Below are 12918 nucleotides of genomic sequence, written 5' to 3'. Positions count from 1 at the left end.
TTTCCCTGCGCACCTAGGGCTAACTGACTGTATAAGCGGCCGCTAGGCAAATGCCTCCAATCCTCATGAAGCCATCGGAGGAATGGATCGGTTTTGATCTGGAGCTGTTGCCCCAGGCACACTTGGGGCGCTTGAATTTCCCTCATTTTTTGGTCCAATTTGAGTGGAGGGGGTTAGAATTTAGACGATGCGACGGGCAATGGGTTATAAACCAGGGCCGGGAGAACTTACGTACAAGGCTGAAAATAGTGTTCCACAGGGGCATGAATGCTGTGGGGTTAGCCTCTCCCGTGAGAATGCTGAGACAAAACTGTGAGTCTATGCCCAACACAATTTGAATAGAAACGGATTGGGCCTGGGTAATGTCTGGGCAGCGAGAAGGACCTCATGGACCTTTGCTATGCTGGGCCGATGAACCCAGGGGGAGGAGATCAACCTGGAAGTGGTCCGTATTTAAGCACAGAGGACTCCTGCCCGGGGGGTCGGGGAAGTGCCCCCGTCGGACACAATCCAGGGATCATATTTTGTTTCTATACACAAGGGCTCCGAAGCTGCTGGGAATCGGACATCGTTTGGCAGCGACATAAGCGTCCATTCCTGTCACGTGATTTCCCCCAAATAACACAGCTGTTGCCAAGTTAGGCTGGTCCCATGAAAACTAGGGGGGGCAGCCGCGTGAGCCAAGGAATGAGGTGTACCTCTGGGCCGATCAGGGTTCCTTTACTAGATAGCGGAACCCAAATGCGTGCCTTGCCTGCGGCTAGCAACATAAGTCCTATGGGTTCATATCGATACTGAGGGCCCTTGAGCCGTCGGGCCCAGTTATAGACCGGTTGCCCGTCTTGTGATACTGAGTACCCATAATGATGTTGTGTAAAGAAAAGGGTAATGGTAAAAGGTGAGTCCCTTTTATATCGTGCCAGCCGTGGGTTAGAGGCAAACCAGGCGGCTATTCGTTCCAGGCTTTTTTGGGTCTCAGGACTCCATATTTCCCGTTTCCGTTTGGACGAGAGGGGTTCCTGGATCGTCTCCAGGTCTACAAGGTGTTTATCTGGGATGAAGTGTCAGTGATAATTAATTAGGCCTAAAAGTCTCTGTAGTTGCTTTTTATTCTCGGGCGGGTCTTTTACCCAAGGGTCTAGAATTCCCGAGGTGGGTTGGCCACAGTTGTAGGTCTCATAATGTTGGCCTAAGAAGGAAAAGCTTTGAGAGGGCACGAGGTGGCTTTTTGTCTCATTAATTCGCCACCCATTGGCCTTTAGCTCGGCTATCACGGTGTTTGTTACATGTTGGACTATGTGTTCGTTGGCCCAATTATGATTATGTCATCCACATAGGCTAAAATGGTGGTGCCCCCAGTGGCTTCTACCCCTTTTAAGGTTTTTGCAAGAGCGGATGTGGCCAAGGCGGGGGAATTACAGAACCCTTGAGGGCACACCTTCCACTGGTACTGTGCACCCTGGAACGCGAAGTTTAGGATTTGGGGTTTGTCCTCTAACGGGATTTGATAGAACATATCCTTTAAATCCAGGGTGCAGGCCCACCTCCCCCTGGCATCACTTAGCTGCTGCCATATTTCTGGAATGGTGGCCGGGCCCACAAATGGAAGGTGTCGGACTCGACTGTTTGCTTGTCTATAGTCGATGACCAATCGAAATTCAGAGGGGTTGCCGGGCTTAGGGATACCCCAGCCGGGCGATAGATAGTTTGATGCGGTTGCCTGCACTATCTGTCCCTCCTTTAATAATTGGTTGAGCAGTTACTTAATGAGGGGGATGCCTACAGCTTCGTGGGAATAGGGGAAAATTTCCAAGAACTGTTATTAACAAGCTCGGGACTATAAGGGGGGGGGCATCGGGCGACAGAGTGACAGGCAGGGCCTGACAGACCTGTTTTTGTAATAGTAGTCGTTTTATATCCCCAACCCCCAGCAAATTTGTTCCTCCCAACAAAGCCTTAACTTTCCGCTTATACCCTTTGTGAATCAGAGTAAAGCAGACTACAGGTTTTTCTTCAATGCTGTTAAGACCCTGAATAAACATAGTAGAATTTGTGGGTACATGCGGTACATCGAGTTTAATAACGGAGATTTGAGCTCTGGTGTCCAACAGGAAAGATACAGGGGTGTGAAGGGGTTTGGGACCGGCTACCAATAGGGTGTAATATGGTCACTCATCCCATGTCTCTGTGGAGGCCGGGGCGCACCCAGCCTCTACTCATTTTTTGTTCTCAAATAATTGTCCCAGTCCTTCCATCCTAACTGTTTCCCCAGGTTTTGTTGTTGAGAGTTAGACATCTTCCGCAGTGCCTCCTTGGGCACCCCATTATGTAACAGGAACCCAAAAAGCGCCCTTTCGGCCTTGGTACGTTCAGGGTGCTTAGATTGACCCTTATTAACAGGATTCTCAGCTGGAAGGGCTGAGATGGGGCTCTTGGGGGCTTGTGGCATCCGAAGACGGGACATGGCCTCATATAAAGTAATAAGAGGTCGTCCAATCCAACCATGCAGCAACAGGGTTCCCCCTGTGTCAATCGGTGGGGCGCCATCTATGGCTAAGTCCACTGCATCCCTGTTGACCGGGATCTGAGTGGGGTCCCCGACATAAATGAGCGGTGTGTTCGATTGGACTTGCTGCGGATTCAAGTTCAAGGGCACCGTCTGTGGGTCCCACATTACGATGGATGCCCTGGCAATAGCCCATATAATTTCATGGGGTGTATTTATGCTGCCGGGAGGTATATACATGCCCTTAAAACTGCCCTTCATGGCTAAAGAGGCTGCGGCTGGTGTAGTAAGTGGCCAGACCCCGTTTCTTAAGAGGTTATGGCCTGAAAATCCTCCCGACCAGGTGGACGTTTTGGCCAAGAGACTAGCCTCCTCCCTGTTCACTATCTCTGCCCCGTAATCCAGGGCTAGACGGCCCAGCCAAACGAGGGCGGGCTCGCTCTCCCCACGCCTAGTGTCTACCATAAACTCCTTCAATTCTACCTTAGTGCGGGTATGATATTCGGTAGTAGTAGTAATTTGGCCTGTATTAGAGTCCACCTTTCTTTTTGTGATAGCTACAGGCATTGCCTCCATCTGCATCTCCTTCTCAGGTGCAGGTGGGGCTGAGGGGAGAGCGGGATAGATCGAAGGGGAAGGGGGGGCTTCATGGGGGGTGGGCTTCTGCCAGCCTGACTCCCGTCCTCCTCCTCCTTGTCACTCATCTCGCTTTCTGCGCTATCGGTGCCGTTCGCAGCGGCCCGTTTAGCGGCAAACATAGTGCTTCCATGAAGGACCGCACAGAGGTCCAGCGCTTTGTTTAGTGCGCTGAACAAGACCGTGGACACTTCTTCCAACTTATACTCGTCCGGTCTAAGTTTCTTTGACCACTTGGTCTGTTCTAATTCCTCCATTAATTGGGTTAGCAACCCGTCGGCTGGGTCACCCGGCTGTACCCAGGGCGGGGGTATGAGTTTAGAAACTGTGGCCCCGGATTTTTAACGATACGGCTACACTCCTTCCAAATGCCGGATGGTGTCTCTGTCCGTCTAGTATCTGCGACCCCCTTGCACTGGGGTTGTAGGGAACTATCGGTCGGCTGACATTTAAACATGGGATGGTAATGGAGGAGACACCCTACAGCGGGCAGGGTTAACGAGGTTGTATAGCTTTTTGACCCTGACCCTGACTCTATAACGCAAACCCAATCTAGGGTGGGCCTCTCAGAGTGTCTGCTGGCCACTTGGTGAAATTGTAGGTGTTGAAATTGCTCGAGCTCAGACTGTTCACGGTCCCCACTACGCCACGGGCACTGGCCCTCCCGAAGGCATCCTGTTCGTGACGCCATATTGATTACTGATTACTCTCGCCCCATGCTCCACCGATATGGTCACAAGGTGCCCGTTATCTACCGGGTAATGAGCGTTGGGATAGGGTGGAGGCTCGATCACTGGATGTCCTCGGGAGGGGTGAAAAGTGCCCCGAAGGTAGCAATGGGGATAATGCAAACAATCAGTCATGGGGTTAAAATTGAGGGTTTATTGAATGGGTCACAAGTGAGGATGAGGAACAACTTAATACTAGTTATTACTTGGGCTTACAATATAATACCAGAACAAATAATAAAAATACTGCAATTATAAAAAGAAGCTGACTCTGGTCCGCTCTAGGTCCCAGTAGTTATTCAGGTCCTTCCAAGGGTTAGTAAGGGTGCTATTGGTGCTATTATTAAGCATAAATGCAATTACTCGTCTAAATAAAAAAAATGCAATAAGACAGTTAAAGATTGCCGTGAGATTTTGGTCAATCCCCCTTGCGTTCAAGGTTTCCTGGTCAATGGGTTTCCCCTAGCAGGAGCCTTGGGGCGGCTGGGATCGGCTTTTGTCTCCGGCTTACAACACAATTACAGGCTCAGTTAGCTAGCAGAGATAACAAAATTAGCAGCTAGGCATACTCACACACAAACCACAAAAGTCTCATTATCACCGGCAGACGGGTAGGCTTCTGAGAACACGTAGCCGAGGGAAACTTCGAGTTGATCAGGCTCGGTTACAGGTACAGCTTTTTGCGTTTTCTCCCTGCCCACTGCTTGCACGGTGGGCAATTTATAAGGGTAATGACATGTTCAGTTTTTTGGCCAGGTTTCTCCTAATTAGGAGATTTACAGGTGCCTTGTTACCACCCTCAGGGAGGGGGGGAGTTTCCTGGAAATGGCTGACCACAAAATTTGCCTAGCCCCAATGGTAACTTTCGGAAATGTTTCTCGCTTGAGAGTATGTGCATGCTCGTTTCCTGAACATGGAGGCCAGGGTAAAAGCTGCTTAGGTCTGTGACACTAACAAACTCCACCAGATAAGTTGCCACCTTCTGCCTTTTGCAGCTCATCCTTCTTTGGGGTCAGTCCTATGAACTTTTCTATCAACTCCTTTCCTTTTGAGTCATAGGAGTGTGTATCCCTCCAGCCAGGATGGTTCATGAGTTCCAAGTTGGGGAGAGAGGTTTGATCCCAGCAAGGTACACTGAGGCAAAAACTACCTGTGCCTTCCATCCACTAGGACTGTACATGGCGTTAGCTGCTCAAGTTAGTCATCTTAATGTAAAAAGTTGTGGTGCAGATGCAGCCAAGGTGCAGTGGTTGGCATTCGCTTTCCCCTTGATCTGACCTAAACTCCATCACTTTTCCTAGTCTAAACTAACCCTGAGCATCACGGTTATCCTGTTCCCCGATTTCAAAGCAATTCTTTGTCATCGAGTTCTCCCTTGGGGAACAAATTGTTTCATTCCCAGTTGTTCTGATGTTGCTTCAGGTTGTGCTGGAGAGCAGATATTTTCATTATTATTTTCCGCACTTAAAATATATTGAACTATAAGAAAGATCAGGAAGAGGGCAGGGATAGGGAAAAAAGTCATTTCATCCTCTATAACAACAGACATAGTTAGGGTAAGTCAGAAAGAGTCCCTTATTTCCCATCACTGTCCTCCTTCAATCCGTGCTAAAACCTAAGAATCCTTTTCCTTTCCCCATTTGTGGGTTGAGAGACTTCCAAAAATGCTCCCTGTGCTATAGCACATGGCTAAGCTCAGAGAATAAACCCCAAATCTCCCCTGAGCTTTGCTTTTTGAATTCTGTATTTCCGATTGCTTCAAGCCTGGGCATTGTGATTATTAACCAGTTTCTCTAGCACTGTTCCTACCACTGTTTCTGTAACATTTTTTGTTTTTTATGGGACAGGGTTGTTATTCCTTTGCCTAATCCCAACCTGGAAGGCCAGGGTGTCTGTTTTCTCTGGCCCCTCCCCACAGACAAATCTGACAGGGTTGAACCTGCCTGGAGCAAACAAAAAGCCCCACCGGTCACACACATGAAGCAGAAAGACACACACAAGACACAGAAGAAACAATAATGTGAGCTATCAACACTTCCACTTTCCCACAGCATGTTAATTCTGAAGGTTGTTTTGTTTCTTTTCTTGGAACCAGAACTGGGGAAAGAGAACACTGGAGTCAGTGGAATTACAGCAGGAAGGGATAAGTCTCATGATTCGTCACTAACCAAAGGCTTTGTAAACAGAGCGATAATGTTACTGAATGGTCTGGCTAACCCTGCAGTTAGAAACAATCAGCTCTATGGGTGGTAAATTGACAGGCTTTGCTGCTGAACATGAAATAGCAGCTGCTGAAAGGTAATATGCTTCTATTTCAATGCCTCTGGAAGTACAGAAAACTGTGATCTGTGTTAAAGGCAAGTTGCCATTTCTCAGTGCCCCAATTTCTATTGTGTGTGTACAGGAAGGTTTGAATGTGTAGCAGGTAGTTTGGTAAAGCTTAGCTATTTTGTGTGTGTAACAGGCTCCTGCTCACTTCCACCAGAGTTTTCAGTCACATACTATGACAACTTACCGAATGTCACAGAAATTAATCCATTCCTCCCCATATTCAGTCTCTGACCAGAATGTTAGAATGAGGCAGAGAACTGGGAAAGTATCGCTGTAGGAATACATTAAAAAGTGGGATTAATCAGAGTTGGGATGCAGACAGAGCCTGTTCTAGAGCTGGTGAAGTGACAGGGACACACTCCCACTAGTGCTGGCTCTGAGATAACAGCAGAAGCAGACCGAGGAGAATGAGCTCCTGTGGGAGCTATGGGCAGCTGCCCTGTCAGTGCACCACTCACCTGGCAGGTGTTACACGAAACACAGCACTTCCCATCTGGAAGAGAAACACTTCCCCCTCTGCCACTACTTCATTATACCATCCATGAGGCTGTTTGTCCTGCAGGACTTTGATCTCTTTGGGTGGACTATGGTGATTCATAAAAGAGTCATTAGGGGAGCAGGAGTCATCCCAATGGAAATCTCTTCACTTCCTTCTCAGTGTTACCTTCTTAGCCCTGGCTTTGGAGATGACCTTTGCCTTATCCTGTCTTGATTTTAGGTAGGATTTTGATCACCTTCTGGGGCTTGGCAGCTTAGAACTTTTGTGGGCTTTTCTCTGCCTTTTTGGTCCCCGCTGCAGTCAGTACATGCTAGACATGGGCATGGTGATCTTTCTGAGGATCTTGACAGCTTTAGCCAGCTTCTTGCGGGCTATTTTCCTGCTCACAGCCACTGTCATCTTCTCATGCCTTGTTCTGGAGGCCCAGCTGCTGGTTGAATGTGGAGGAACCAAAGTGCCAGTGACTTTATCCCGCACCAAGTTGCCTTTGCTCATCAGACTCCTGAACCCCAACTGAACATGGTTCTTGTTCTTCTGCACAGCACAGCCATGGAGAAGAGGGATCTGCAAATGTACGTTCATATGATCCCTTTGTTTAATGGATGAAAACGTAAAGCAGACACTTAGAGGATTGGAACTGATTTCAGCTGATGGACAGGTTTGCTTGGTTTTTATTCATTTGGACAGTGAAATGTTGAGTTTTGACATTCATTTCAAGCATCCCCGTATAGTGGAGCTCCTGAACATAATGGAGAATGGAAATGAAAATGTTTTCCCTTTTTTCAAAAATAAAAATAAAATAAGAGGCTTATTAGAGGGCACTTGGATTTGAAGCAAGGACCCCTTGATCTGCAGTCAAACACTGTACCACTGAGCTATACCCCTGTGAGAGCAGATATTTTCCCCACTGTAGCTGAAGCACATCAGTGATTCCAGTAGCAGGGGCAGGTTCTCTTTGGGGCACAGAGATTTTTGAGGGAGTTGGTGGCTCCTTTCTTTCCTCACCGTGGAGTAAACTCAGCTTTTTATTCCATGGTACATGTATTATGGACTAACAGCAGCAGCTTGAAGAAAGAGGAGAGTGAATATCTCACTCTCAGGGCTGAAGGTGGCCACGTCCCCTCTGTCTGACCGTTGCCATTGCAGGAGAGAAGGTTTCAATGGAATTGAATGCCCTGGCTCAGACTAGAGACACAGAAAGGTTTTGCTGTTCGTTGAACGGCAAAAGAAATTGTGTCTGTATGTGAAACTGAGTAGGGACATGAAATGCCCACGGTGGCGGAATGCCCTAAGCTAAGGCAGGAGGGTGAAGGAATGGGGCTGAGGAATGACTGAAGTGGACTCACCTGGGATTGAAATGACATTTGTTTGTGTCGGGTAGTGAGAAATGTGACATGAATTCAGATGCAGGGTTGAGGCTTCTTTAGCTTCTTGTAGAACGTGAATTTGAATTCCTAGAAGGGAGAAAGGGAAAGTCTGGGGCTGCCTTTAGTCCCTGGCTGGAGCAGTGTATAAAAAATGCTCCAGAGATGCAGCTGGCAATTACAGGCCACTAAGGCTAACTTCAACACCAGGCACGTTGGGTGAAATTGTAGAGCTGAATTATTAGACCCATAGCTAAACAGAATTTGTGGGGTGTACAGTTAGAGAATTACTCAGTCCTCGATGGCCCCCTCCACAGTGGTCTCCAGAATCCTGTGCGCTCCCCCAGCAGCTGGTGGTCTTCTAAGTCCTCTTCTTCCTCCAGGCTCCAGCAGCTCTCCAGGACAAACACGGCTCCAGCAGCAGCAGCAGCAGTTCCAGCAACCCTGGTGGCCAGGCAGAAAGGACCCCCCCAGATTGTAGCTGTACTGGTAGTACTGGGGCCCTGGCTTCTCCCTCCAGAGGTGGGGGAGTGGGGGCTGACCAGCAAGGCCCCCCCACCCCTCGCTCAGCAGCAGCAGCAGTAGTAGTCCAGGGAAGGAGCACTCCTGCCAGCAGCAGCAGCCCAGGAAAGGAGAAGGAGCTCCAGCAAGCAGAGTAGCCAGAGAAGGGGGAGAGCTCCAGCCAACAGGACAGCCCGAGGACACAGAGCGCTTCCTGTACCTATTGGGTTTCTGGGAACTGGGCTGGCGGAAGCCAGCCCAATGCTAGAGGATCCCCCCTGCACAGCCGAAGGGGAGGATCTACAGGACCTCAGAAACCCACTGATTCTGAGGGAGAACTAATAAAATAACAGGGGCAGGAATGCGGTCAAAGGATCATAAGAAGGGAGCCTAATGGGGACACCGAGCAGAGAACCCCGGACAGCACCCACTGCTCCTCAAAGGCGTCAAGGGAGCCAGTGGACGTCGCCCAGAGGAACTCCGCCCGGATACGTGAACGGACCAAGGATCGGAAACAAGCCCCACAGTCACCAGAGTCCCCATCGGCCAACCCCCTCTCCCTGGTTGCGTAGATGGCCAGTTTAGCCAGGGCGAGGAGGAGGTTGACCAGGAGGTCCTGTGACTTTGTGGGGCCACGGATTGCAATAACAAAAAGCTCAAAACACTCAGTATACGCAGGCCACTGCTCTATATTCTCATCAAAAGGTTCCAGTGGCCCGGTCAGAGTAGCCATGATTTTTAGTTTCACTTTCACAGTCAGTGCAAACAAGCAGTTTGTTTGTTTGTTTGTTTGTTCTGTACCTTGACTTCTGCTTCCTTCTGTTACTGGAGCAGCACCGGAATCCCATCCTCGTAGCCACTTGTTATATCCCTGGGGGCAGCCGGTTTAGGAAGAAATCACTTGAGGCCAGACAGCAGACAGCTAACAAAACTGCCATTTATTTACAGACACAGAGCTCGCGTAATGGGCCAAAACTGGCTGGGCTAGCCCCTAATAATCTAACTCAGTTGCCATAGGAACAAAAACTATGACAAGCAAATACACATCAGTAGGCAACGTGGCTTAGCTGGTTAAAGCACCTGTTTTGTAAACAGGAGATTCTGGGTTCAGCTCCCAGTGGTGCCTTGTAGAGTAGCTTTCTGGGACATCTGCTATTGGCTACTGTCAGAGGACAAGATTCAGAGCTAGATGGACCTTTGGTCTAGCCCAGTGTGGCTGTTTTTATGGTTTAAATTACACTCACAGGCACTGATAATAGAGTTACTGAAAGTTTGGGAGTTAGGAGCTGATAGGTCAGTAGTCCAGTCCCCTCGCAGACGACCCCCTCCCTCTGGGACAGGGGCAGGTCTGAGCTCCCACACCAAATGCTTTTTGTGGCTTCCAGAATCAGTGGGCAGCTTGTTTAGTTTATGCCGAGGGTTGAGTCCTGCTTTGTGCACCATGTTTGAGAATGAAAATCCTAAACTGCCCTTTGAAATAACGAATGCAGCAGGACGTGTTATTGTCCCTGCCCCAAAGCAGACAGACCAATGGAGAAATGCTATGAGTCCAGGGTAATACTCCACTGCGGTTTTACCATTTCCACTTGCTAAACTCCCTCCCAACCTTCTGGGCTCCTAGAGCAGGGGACTGAGCCTGAGCTGAGACACAGACACTGCAACTTTACTACAGCCCAAGCTGCATGATCCTGATTAATCCGACACAGGCTAGTCGTGGGTGTTTCATTGCACTAGAAATGTAGCCTAATGTCATGTCTACACTGCGATTAACACACCCAAGGCACCTGTCTCAAAACCCGGCCAGCTGACTCAGGCTTATGGGGCTTGGACTGCAAGACTATAAAATTACAGTGCAAACATATGGACTTGAGCCCAATCTCAGAGACCCCACTAGGAGTGATGGTTTCCAAACCCAGGCTTCAATGTGAACACAAATATCTGCACCACAGTTTTTAGCCCCACAGCTTTAACTCCATAAGCCCAAGTCAGATGACACAGGACAGACATGCTGCCATCTTTATCCCAGAAGAGATGGACTCTACGGGTACGTCTCCATTGCAATGTCAGCCCAGGTGTGGCACGCTGTGCTCAAAGCAGCACCTGGAAGCCCCATATTCACCACTCATATAATGATGACACGGTTTGTACAAAGTCTGCCTGGTGAGGTATCATTTCAAAAGTCTTGGTTTGTTGAAACTTAATATCATGTTGGACTGTGTGTGTAGCATTGGTTGGGAAGTTATGAAGTTTTGTTCTGTGTGAGTTACTGAAATATGTTATGAGGTTGGGAAATGCCCACCACCAGCCTGTCAGGTATGACAATGGAGAAGTCAGACTCACTGCTGGCCCATTAAAGGGATCCACATTACCAAGGACTATCCCAGGAACTGTGTACAATGCAGACTTCTCCGAGATAGCACAGCGACAATGGACACTGCTTGACTCACATCCTAGCAAAGGTACTTCCTAGCAAGTTGGAAGAAACTCTGAAAGAGGGGTAGAGACATCATGAGTTGGCCTCTTTCCCCCACAACTCAACACCTGTAAACACATCTGGTGGACAACACTTCACAGAAATAATTCAGAAATCAGAAGAGAATAATAATACATTCAAATCAAAGTCCCCAAACTACTACTGGTTTTTCAGCAGAAAATTTTCAGTTTGGGGAATTTTGTTTTCTCAGTCAGACTTTGCCAAGGGAAGTAGGGAGAAAATGTTTGAGTTGCCCCCTTCAGAATAGCTTGGCCTAGACACTAGCTCTGGTTCACTGTTGTGGCCTTGCTCAGGATGGGGGTATTTTAATTATTTGGGCAGGTCCCAGAGTGTTTGGGGGAGATTATGAGTCTGTTACCTTTTGAGATAAAAACTAAGAAATACAAGACTAGAGAATTTATTTTTAGAAATGTGGGATTTAGACATTTTATTTAAAGCAAGGGGGGACTGGAGTTTCTGGGAAGGTTTTTGTTTGCAAGAAGCAACATTGTTTGATCTGTCATTGTACCAAAGGGAGAGATGGTTGTCTATAAAGGAGGGGTGAACATTAAATACATCCAGCAAGGATGGGATTTGAACCCATGCATGCAGAGCACAATGGATTAGTAATCCATCACCTTAACCACTCAGTCACCTCATCTGAGCTGCTAGAGCAGGGACAGGAGGAGCAATCTAAAGCTGGCAGTGATAGGGACACTAAGGAGTTTTTAAATACTAAGCAGAAGCTGGGTCTGAATGAGCTCCCCCCTCACATCTAGAGATGAGCTGGGGAAAGACTTCAGGAACAGACCGTGTTTGCACAGACACACCTACTCTGCCTAGATATGCAGCATGATGGGGCCACTTTCCCAATATGACCAGTTTTGGTGGTGGTGGGTTACAAATCACTATAGGATTGAGTGGAATGAAATGTTATTCTCCTTCCTGTATGAGTGAAGGGCAGCAGAACATACCTAGTGCGTCCTGATGGAGGGGTAGGTGAGTGAAGAATACCTTTTATTCAACTGCATAGAAGCAACTCAGGATGTCACCTCTCGGAAACCACGGTCGAGAACCAGGGCTGGGAGTGGGGCTGTTGCTTGCTGGGGAGAGGGGTGCAGAAACAGGTAAGGGGGTCACAGCTGGGCCAGGGGCTTAGGTTGAGGATAGGGTGGGTGAAGAGCTGGGACTGAGTGGTGCTCCCTCCCTGCCCTCCATGGGGGCTGGCTTGGGCCCTGAGGTGCCCCCATGAACGTTCCTCTGTGCCCCCCTAGGACTCATGCTCCACATATTGGGGACCGCTGTCCTAAACTGACCCCTAGTCACTAAGCAGGGGCTAGTGATGCTAAAGCCCAGGGACAGGGAGCTTTGCCAGAGTGGAGCCTGCAGGTCAGATCATGGCGGGTGGACACATGCTCCATGCTCTGGAACAGCGCTGAGCCAAACCCAGGCAGAGTCGTCATCAGTGTGACACCCCCCAGGGGACGCTCTCACTAGGGGAAGCCTCCTTGCCCTCAGCCCTCCTAGGACTGACCTTGGACTTTTCAGCACCCCTGTTCCACACCAGGAGCTTCCTGTAGTGAGTCACCTTAGCAGGACACCTGGGAAAGCCTTACACCCCTCACCCCGAAGGGGAGTCATGCACCCCCAACTTCTGCAATCACCAGCCAGCATTGTAAAATAGAAGGTTTAGTAGTGGTCTGGAATCCAGCCTGGGAAAGTTCTGTGTTAGCACAGGAGGCAGGAAGATTCAGCAACGTCCATCTTGGGCAGACCCAGAACTCAGACCCTGGGCTCTCCCGTGGAGTCCCCAAACCAGCAGACTCCTTGCTTCCAACAGCCCAACTCAGCCAGGTCCTTTGTCCCTCCTTTGTTCTGTT

General features: G+C 48.9%; 1 protein-coding gene and 1 non-coding gene across 2 annotated transcripts in view; one reads left to right on the top strand and one right to left on the bottom strand.

Annotated features, from left to right (window-relative positions):
- The window catches only part of LOC127039467 (zinc finger protein 436-like), a 121717-nt gene that overhangs the window by 11970 nt on the left and 96829 nt on the right, over positions 1-12918 (top strand).
- Positions 11618-11708, bottom strand: TRNAS-ACU (transfer RNA serine (anticodon ACU)). The gene has a single exon. It is a non-coding gene; the product is annotated as a tRNA-Ser (tRNA).

Source organism: Gopherus flavomarginatus, chromosome 23, assembly GCF_025201925.1.
Source record: "Gopherus flavomarginatus isolate rGopFla2 chromosome 23, rGopFla2.mat.asm, whole genome shotgun sequence".
Lineage (NCBI taxonomy): Eukaryota > Metazoa > Chordata > Testudines > Testudinidae > Gopherus > Gopherus flavomarginatus.
This window is presented reverse-complemented; position numbering and strand designations above follow the sequence as displayed.